The 10,166-nt window shown below is 36.7% G+C and overlaps 1 protein-coding gene across 1 annotated transcript in view; it reads right to left on the bottom strand.

The window, feature by feature from the left end:
• Mcub (mitochondrial calcium uniporter dominant negative subunit beta) overlaps window positions 1-10,166 on the bottom strand; it is a 110,996-nt gene that overhangs the window by 81,088 nt on the left and 19,742 nt on the right. The gene's annotated exons all lie outside the window — the stretch shown is intronic.

The following is a 10,166-nucleotide window of genomic DNA, read 5'->3' on the forward strand; positions in this document are numbered from 1 at the left end:
ACTCAATTTAATAAAACAGTCAGTATTCAGGGCACAGTGATACACACCTGTAATCCCAGCAGTTTGGGAAGCTAAGGCCGGAAGATAAATTCAAAAGGCCAACCTCAGCAACTTGGTGAAACCTTGTCTCAAAATTAAAAATAAAAAAGACTGGGATATAACAGTGGTAGGATGCCCCTGGGTTCAATCCCAGTATCATAAATAAATACATAAGTAAGTAAAAACAGTCCATAGCTGTACCTCAGTTTCCAATCATAATTCAGAAGGTGACTAACATGCAAGTTATTTGTAGGATTCTTCTCAATTGTTGCTAAACCTAAAAGCTTTCTCTACTGCTTTAAAGTAATGCAAGTAGGACGTGAGCCGAGGTATCTGGCACAGGATCCAGATTTATAGAGAGGAAGAACATTTACTATGCCCAAACATGTGCTGGGTTAGGGTGATCAAGTATTTTTCTGCAGACTTCCTTGAAAATTATTGCTGGGGGTGGGGAGTAAAGGCCACAGTGCAGTTAAGGAGCTAAACCAGCTCTGCTCTGCCCTCTGGCAGAGAGAGTTCTTTGGAAACATTCACAGTACTCATTCACACAAGGAGGAACTCCTGGGGCAGGCATAATAACCTTCATCTTGAAGTAAAAGAAGAGGACAAAGACCTTATACTTTAGGTTCTATCTTCCAAAGAAATTTATGAGCACATCAGTAGTTAATCCTTTGAGGACTATCAGAAGAACACCAACATGCTTACACAACTGCAAGAAGCACAATGTATTCATGTTAAAAAAGACTGGCATTTAAGTTCTGGGAATGTCAGTGGGTCTGTTACTCTAATGACAACACATTGCTGTTTTTTTTTTTTTCTCACATGAACAATTTTACCATCAATCAATGGTTTTCAAAGCAAGTTCCAAGAAATCTGCAGAGGGGACCTAAACCTGGTAGGGATTTCCAGAGGAAAAGCTAGACAGACCAGAGTCTGGAACCCCAACACCATTTATCACGGGTGCCTACTTTATGCTTTATGTTTTGGGTTTCATCCTAACACACACCTTGAAAACAAGATTCTACTACTTAAATCTAAAAATCTTTCCTGATGGTTTATCACAGTAAAAAAGTGGGGAGCAAATTGGTAACTACAAATAATTATAAAATGTAGTGTTATAAGTCACTTTGCAAAAAGAACAAACATAGCTGGGCATGATGGTCCACACCTATAAATCCTAGATCCTCTGGAGGCTGAGGTTGAAAGAAAAAATTCCACACCAACCCTGGCAACTTAGTGAGACCCTGTCAACTTAGTGAGACCTTGTCTCAAAATATAAAGTAAAAAGGGCTGGGATGTAGCTCAGTGGTAAAGCTCCCCTGTATTCAATCCCTAGTTCAAAAAAAAAAATGTAGAAAGGCATTTCTCAACCAAATCAGAATATTAAATGTGAAATTCCAAGAAAGAAAAGTATCTAGATCAAGAGAGTATTCTAATTTGATTATCTGAATCAGTTCAGAGTATAGGTTTATAATCTCTAATTTGAAAAACCCCAATGCTCCAAAATGCAAAATTATTTGAACATTCATGTTGGTTTTTCAGATTTGGGGTTTGGGGATTAATCATGCTCAAATGGCAAAAACTGCACAAATATTTCAAAATTCAAAACCTCAAATCTGAAACACTTTTTGTCCCAGGCATTTCAGTTAAGGAATGTTCAATCCATATCACCTTTTAAAAAACATAAATTTACTCAAGAATTTAAAGAATTTTACAGGAGAGCCTGAAATGTAACTGAAAACTATTATCTAAACAATGGTACAGTTGCATTATGAAATATTATGTAACCATGAAAATTATGTTTAGTAGGAGTTTCACAAATATGTTAATAACCACACATACCTTTAAAACTTTATGATGGGACTGCGATTGTAGCTTGGTGATAGAGTGCTTGCCTAGCACGTGGGTTCAATCCTTAGCACCCCATAAAAATAAACAAAATAAGGGCATGCTGTCTATCTACAACTACAAAGAAAACTTAACAACTTTATGATATAATTGGTATAATAAGTTTAATATAAAATTTATCGATTTTATTTTATAGTTCGTAAAGATTGTACTTTCCTATACATTCTTCTAGTAGTTCTAGGTTTTCATATCAAGTTCTTAAATCCATGTGAAATTTTGTGAATGTATGAAAGGAATTTACACTTCTCTATTTCTCCAAATGGATAATCAATTATCCCCAAACCACTGACTCTGTAATCTACCCTTTTCTTACTGATCTGAAATTTCACTTTTATAATATATTACATTCCCATTAATACATAGCTTGTTTCATCCAATTCCTGATCCATCTAGATATTCCTAGATTAATGCTACACTGTTTTAATTGTGTTTGCCTTAGATAACACCTGTAAGAGCAAGTCACTTCTAACATTGTTCCTTTTTCAAAAACTTCTATTTCTTTCCTGATAAATTAGACAATGAAAAATCCTGTTGCAATGATTTTGCAGGTTTGATTATCATTTTTTTTTTAAAAAAGAGGAAATGTTTATTTGGGCTCAGGGTTTCAGAGGTCTCAGTCCATAGCTAACTCCTTAGCTTTGGGCACAAGATGAGGCAGAACAAATAGACAGAAGGGCATGAATGAGAAAAGTAGCTTAGGATATTGCAACCAAGAATTGGATAGGGAGTGCGCTCCCCTCACCAGGGACAAAATATAGACCCCAAAGGCATGCCCCCAATAACCTACCTTCTCCAGACATACCCTACTCTGCCTACAGTTACCATCAGGTTAATCCATATCAGTAAATCAAGCCATTAATTAGGTTACAACTCTCATAATCTAATTATTTTATTTCTGAATATTCTTGCACTGTCTCACTCATGAGATTTCGGAGGGCACCGCATATCCATATCTTAACATTTCACTCCTGGCCCCAAAAGTTCATGCCCATTTTCTAATGCAAAATACATTTACTTCACTTCCAAGAATCCCATAGTCTTAAAAGTTGTAGCATTGACAAAAGTCAAAGGCAAAGTCTCCTGTGAGACTCAAGACAAACTCCCACTGTGAGCCCCTGTAAAAATAAAAAATAAGTTACATATATTCAATATATAATGGCCCAGAGTAAATATTTCTATTCCACAAGGGAGAAACAGGGATAGAAAGAAGGAATGGAACCAAAGCAAGATCAAAATTCAGCTAGGCAAACAAGTTCTGCAGTTCCACATCCAGCATCTGGGACATTTGGTATTGTGATGCTCTCTTCAAAGGGCTTATTTACCTCTGTGCTTATGGCCTTGCTAGTTGTAGCCCACATGGCCTCCCTCTTGGCTTGTATCTGCTTGATTCCTGCAGCTTTCCTCAGCAGATGTTCCAGGTTACCAGCGTCTTTTACTCTGGGGAAGGGGTTTCTCAACTGTAGCTTTGCCTTCCTCCTCAGATCTTCATGCATCACTCTATCAGGGCAGGCTGCAGGGACTCCAACCCTGCTACATTGTGCCTGTAAAATCTTGGAGGAAACCTCCATGACCCACTAACTTTAGCATCCTGTCTTCCTACAGAACCAATATCATGTGGTTGCCACCAAGGTCTTTTATCATCTTGAGCAACAGCCAAGCCTCTTTAACAATGTTTGTAGCAGCATCTGAATTCCTGGGCAGCTGAGCATGGTGGAAAAACTTCTTGGGACCCTCTGTGCAAGTAGGATGCCCCATGGCCTCTTCTCAAAGGAATTTTTACTTGTAAACCCTTGAGTCTGAGATGAGTATTGACTTGCCAACTTCTGAGAGGTCCTCAAGCCAGCTTTACTATTGTTTCTGGCTAAAGTACTTAGCATGTTTTTAGTGGCTATAATCTATTTAACAACCATAGTTTCCTTAGCCCCAGTTTTACTTGCAATTTACTGGCCAAACTTCAAGTTTTTCAAATATTTATTCTTTGCTTTCTGTTCTTGATTATCACAGTAAATTTGGCTAAAAGATGTCAGTAATATCCACCCACCATGTAAATGCTGTGTTGCCTTGAAATTTCCTCCATCAGATTAATCAGTCCATCATCTTTCAATTCAACCATACAGAAAGTCTCAGGACATGAGCAAAATGTAGACAACTTCTTTGCCAGAATGTAAAATGAATGGCCTCGAGTTCAATTTCTAATAGTCCTCCTTTTCTTCTGAAACATCATGGGCCTAGTCTTTACTGTCCACAGTCCTATCAGCATTCTGGTCTTCCCATCAGAATCACCCAATGAGCTCCATTTACAATATTCTAAAGCTTTTCCAGCTTGCATCTCTAAACTTTTCAAAAATTCCTCCACCCACAAAGCAGCCCCAAAGGTTTCTGAACCACGTGAGGTCAGAGTAGACACAGCAGTGACCCCATTTCTCAGTATCACTTTCTGTTTCAGTCAGCTTTTTGTTTCTGTGACCAAAGACTTGACAAAAAAAAAAAAAAAAAAAATCTTGGAGAAGGAAAAGTTTATTTGGTGCTCACATTTTCAGAAGTCTTAATCCATAGCTGGCTGACTCCGTAGCTCTGGGCCCCAGAGGAGGCAGAATATCATGGTGGAAAAGTATGGTGGAAGAAAGCAGCTCAGGACAACAAGAAAGCAGAGAATTCATTCTTCATATCCTACTCAATTCCGACAAAAATCTTGAGTTACAAAATGTGGAGACAACTATTTAAAGCAGGAGTTAAGGTAGGCGCAGTAGCACACATCTGTAATCCCAGCTACTTGGGAGGCTAAGGTAGGAGGGTTGCATGTTCAAGGCCAGACTCAGCAACTTATTGAGGCCCTAAGCAACCAACCTAGACCCTGTCTTGAAATGAAAAACAAAAAGGGCTGGAGATGTAGCTCACTCGTAAAGTGCCTTTGGGTTCAATCCCCAGTACCTAATAAATAAACAGAAACAGGGTTAAAATGCAAAGTCTAGGAACTAGTAGAGTGGGTGGTTGAAAGCTCTCACAGTGACACAGCCCCAGGCGCTTGTCTTTTTGACAGCCATGACAGTAAGGCCAAATGACTTACTTCACACTTACAAGCCAAGAGAAAGATGTTAATGTGTAAGGAGAGAGATTTGTGTCTGTACTGAAACTGACAAATGCAGCCCTTCATAAGAGATAAAAATAGCAGAGGACTCTTCAATGGGAATGGGATCATGGCTGTGCCCAATACCAAACTTTTCCAAAAGCTGATGGTTTTAGCTGAAGAATACAAACATCAAAGTCTCAACAGAAAACACAGAAGTGTCTGTTTGGTTGACACAAAGTAAAATGCACTGACTTTAGTGACAGACATGGTGCTCTTTCTCACTGAAGTCAAAGAAGCTTCTCAGATGCTGCCCAAGGAAATAGTTACCTGCCAATACACATCATCATAGCAAAATGAGAGACAGTTACAGGTTGCAAAATTTCATCCTGACCTCCATATGTCATCTTTTAACAGAAATATTTTTAAATACGAGAAACAGTTGATACCTTTAATATATATATATATATATTTTTGCCAGTTCATCTGCCATTAATTCTACCTTGCCCTTCTGTTAAGACACTAAAATCAAGAGGTCATCAAGAATTTGTAATTTGAATTCTACAGCTGAAAAGGTAAAGCTCCTGCTGAACTAAGCAATTAAAATTAGTCCCTTACACAAATGAACATTTTTATATCTGTTCATTAGATACCAGATGCAGCTCTAAGGTTTCTGTACTTTAGCTCATATTATAGCCATTAACCACTTGGGATTTTGCTTCTAATTATTTCAAATCAAATAAAATAGCTAACAAGTTTTTTATTTTCTTCTGTGAGATTTTTTTTTTCAGTAAAATCAAGGCAGCAAAGTCACCACTTAGGAAATATTAAAAGGTACTTCTGAGTTTAATTTTCTATAAAGCTTCTAGCAGAAGCTTGTATCTGTTTTTATATGGGCCCATTTCTTAGAAAAGGTTAAGCTTTTGATCACAGTAACTATGCAACCCTTCCACAGTGTTATAAAGGAGTCATTAAAAGGATATTTCTCATTTAAAATTTTTTTCTTTGCAGTGCTATGATTTGAACCCAGGACTTCACACATGCTGGGCAAATATTCTATCACTGTGATACACTACAGCCCTAGAATCTTGAAAGAATGTTCTTGGGCCTGGGGATATAGCTCAATGGTACAGTGTATGCTTAGCATGTGTGAGGCCCTGGGATGGAGACCCAGCACCCTGCTGCCAAAAATAAATCATTTCCCATTAACTTTTATTTCAAACTTGTTGTAAAAGTAACTTTTGAAAAAGTTTTATGTTACTTTATAGAGATTTTTCCCTCTCATTTTCACTTAGGCTTTAAGTGTCATTTTTATCTTGATCCATTCTCTGAATAAACTCAAAGTTGACTGTAATACACAAATTTTTTTTTTCTTCTTTGTTTGTTCTGTTTTGTTTGGTACTGGAGATTGAACCCAGGGTGGTTTTACCACTGACTTACGACCAGGTTCTATTTTTTAGTATTTTTTATTTTGAGACAGTATTGTCCAAATATTGAGGGTCCCGATAAATTGACCAGGCTGGCCTCAAGTTTGTGATCCTTCTGCCTTAGCCTCCCAAGTTGCTGGGATTACAGGTGTGTACCACTGTGCCTGGCTACACAAATCTTTCCTATGTGGCAGTGAGCAGAAATTTTACACTCTTATAGGGTATATAGTAAATTCAGAACTCGGTTCTCCTTCTTCAAATACATTAATCATCATTTGCCAGAAAAAGTATTATCATAAATTTACCTATCCACAATGCAAATGCCACCTCTTCCATGAATCACCCTTGAGCAAGTGCAGAACCTGCACAATTCTATGTGGTGGTCCTGATTTGCTTTACATGTTGGGTTTAATCAGGGTTTCAAATAATTATGCTGTGGAAGAAATCCAATTCACACACTTTGGATTTCAAATGCAAAACTATGAATTTTAAAGTACAAAACAAAATATCACATACAGTCCCTGACCTCAGAAAATGTTCAGTCTAAATGAATTAAAAAGTATAAATCACAGAAAAATCAGTGATCTGCATAACATAATCAATGGCAATGAAAACAGTCAAATCAAGTTTTAGATAAAGAGTTATACTGGAGGCTGGACTCTAATGGACAGGATCTGGATATGCAAACAGAAAGAAACTAGGATATGGAAATTCTGGTACCTTCAACTATCGAGATGGGTTTTCTAGTTACTTGTTTCATTCATTTTATCATCTAAGAATTAAGTAGGTTGCCTTCATGGGATTAATCGGGTTTGCCCAAGTCTAGTTTATTTTGGAGCTTTATAAAAGAGAGGAGAAAAATGGGGCAATATAATTTTATTGCCAGTAAAGGATTAATTATGAGAATCTGTATTTAAGCCCTGGCTCCACTACTTATTAATTATGTAAATGTTTTAGCATTCTTAGGTTTCAAATTTGCCCATCTATAAAAGATAAATAACTGTATGACAATGCCATGTGGCAATTGCATGAGACTCTGAGTACAGTGAGTAATTTGTAATAAGTTACTCTTAACAAGTTATCACATTTTCATACATTGGTCAACCATTCAGATTTCAAGAACTACATTACTATAAATTAGTTTATGTGAATTTCAGGGAATAACTTCAAAATGTAAGATGCTGGACTATTTTCCTTGCAGCAGCGAGGGTGGGGGCTGACTGACTGAAAGGAGATAACATCTTGCTACAAATACAATACTAACCCCAATTATTTTGAAGTTCTTTGCCCAATATTCTGATTATTTAAAGTTGCACTTGACATCTGACTTTTTGAAGAATTAAAGTATTTTAATTAATTAAAGTTAATTAATTTCCTTTTCTGTAAAACCAACTGCTTCGTTGTTGTTTCTTTAAACTAAAAAAAGTAAGCTTATTTAAATTACTAAAATAGCTTTTAGAGTCATTTACACATAAGCTGCTTCAATTATTTATCCTGAAAGACATAAAATTACTGGGGTCAGTGAAATATTTAACAAAAATATTTCTCCATATAATATGCTTGTATAAAATAAGCCTTTTCCAAAACTCCTGTTTTATAGAGGATTCTCTATAAAATAAATCAGATTATCTGATTAGTTAGCAACAAATTAAAATAAAGGGTATAGATTTATGAATAGTGACAGTCCTAATGGAAAGAAATTAGACTACTCTCTGCTACCAGTTGTGAGACCCTCAAAGAATAAATGATAAAATTAGTGACTGCCTTTAATACTCTAAAAACAATCTTTTCATTAAAGGCCTGTGGACAAAATAGGTGAGTCCAGAATTATAAGATTTTATAAAAATCAAAGACGTTAAAAGGTTTGAGAAAGCTCATTTAGATGCAAAGTTACAAGTAAAATACTACAGCACTATAAAAATACATCTAACATTCTTCACTTGTGGTAAGTTTACTATCTTTTTGGCTTGAGGCACTCTTTTTTTTCTTTTTTTTATTATTAGTTGTTCAAAACATTACAAAGCTCTTGACATATCATATTTCATACATTTGATTCAAGCAGATTATGAACTCCCATTTTTACCCGGTATACACATTGCAGATTCACATTGGTTCCACATCCACTTTTTTACATACTGCCATACTAGTGTCTGTTGTATTCTGCTGCCCTTCCTATCGTCTACTATCCCCCTTCCCCTTCCCTCCCTTCCCCTCCCATCTTCTCTCTCTACCCCATCTACTGTAATTCATTTCTCTCTCTTGTTTTTTTCCCCTTTCCCCTCACTTCCTCTTATATGTAATTTTGTATAACAATGAGGGTCTCCTTCCTTTACCATGCAATTTCCCTTCTCTCTCTTTCCCTCCCCCCTCTCGACCCTGATTAATGGTGATCTTCTTCTCATGCTCTTCCTCCCTATTCTGTTCTTAGTTGCTCTCCTTATATCAAAGATGACATTTGGCATTTGTTTTTTAGGGATTGGCTAGCTTCACTTAGCATAATCTGCTCTATTGCCATCCATTTCCTTGCAAATTCCATGATTTTGTCATTTTTTAGTGCAGAGTAATACTCCATTGTGTATAAATGCCACATTTTTTGTATCCATTCATCTATTGAAGGGCATCTAGGTTGGTTCCACAGTCTAGCTATTGTGAATTGTGCTGCTATGAACATCGATGTAGCAGTATCCCTATAGTATGCTCTTTTAAGGTCTTCAGGGAATAGTCCGAGAAGGGCAATAGCTGGGTCAAATGGTGGTTCCATTCCCAGCTTTCCCAGGAATCTCCATACCGCTTTCCAAATTGGCCGCACCAATCTGCAGTCCCACCAGCAATGTACAAGTGTACCCTTTTCCTCACATCCTAGCCAGCACTTGTTGCTGTTTGACTTCATAACGGCTGCCAATCAAGAATCAACAAATGGGACTTACTTAAACTAAAAAGTTTTTTCTCAGCAAGAGAAAAGAGAGGTAAATAGGGAGCCTATATCCTGGGAACAAACTTTTACTCCCCACACTTCAGATAGAGCCCTAATATCCAGAGTATACAAAGAACTCAAAAAATTAAACAATAAGATAACAAATAACCCAATCGACAAATGGGCCAAGGACCTGAACAGACACTTCTCAGAGGCGTACATACAATCAATCAACAAGTACATGAAAAAATGCTCACCATCTCTAGCAATCAGAGAAACGCAAATCAAAACCACCCTAAGATACCATCTTGAAGCACTCTTAATAAAATTTATCATGTGAATAGTAAATCTTTAGATTTGTGTCAGAGTGTCACAAAAGGACTTAGACTAAAAAAAAAAATGGACAAACAGAAAATTAAATCCTTCTTCAATAGCCCAGGATGGCTGGTTAACAAACTGTGTGCCAATTTCTGAAACCATATTGCTTATTAAAAAACAATAAGCAAAAATCTAAAAAAAAAAATCTGGTTAAATCTAAAATAACAGTCAAATGAGCAAATATATTAAACCTCATGGTATATAGGCTTTACAAATCCTTGGGAGAATCAAGAATTTCATCTTGAAGACTTTTTCTCTTCTGTTGCATTTTCCACAACTCCTCTCTTCTCTTTCCTCCTCCTCATCCTCCAAAAACAAAAGGGAAATACACACCCAGATGACTTCTCATTACTTTTGTTTCTACAAGCAGAAGCTAACTAGGAAACTCATACCTCAACAGTATAAAAGGAACCATAATGGGAAAGTCTGTGGT

The sequence above is a fragment of the Callospermophilus lateralis genome, chromosome 8, assembly GCF_048772815.1.
Source record: "Callospermophilus lateralis isolate mCalLat2 chromosome 8, mCalLat2.hap1, whole genome shotgun sequence".
Taxonomy (NCBI): Eukaryota; Metazoa; Chordata; class Mammalia; order Rodentia; family Sciuridae; genus Callospermophilus; species Callospermophilus lateralis.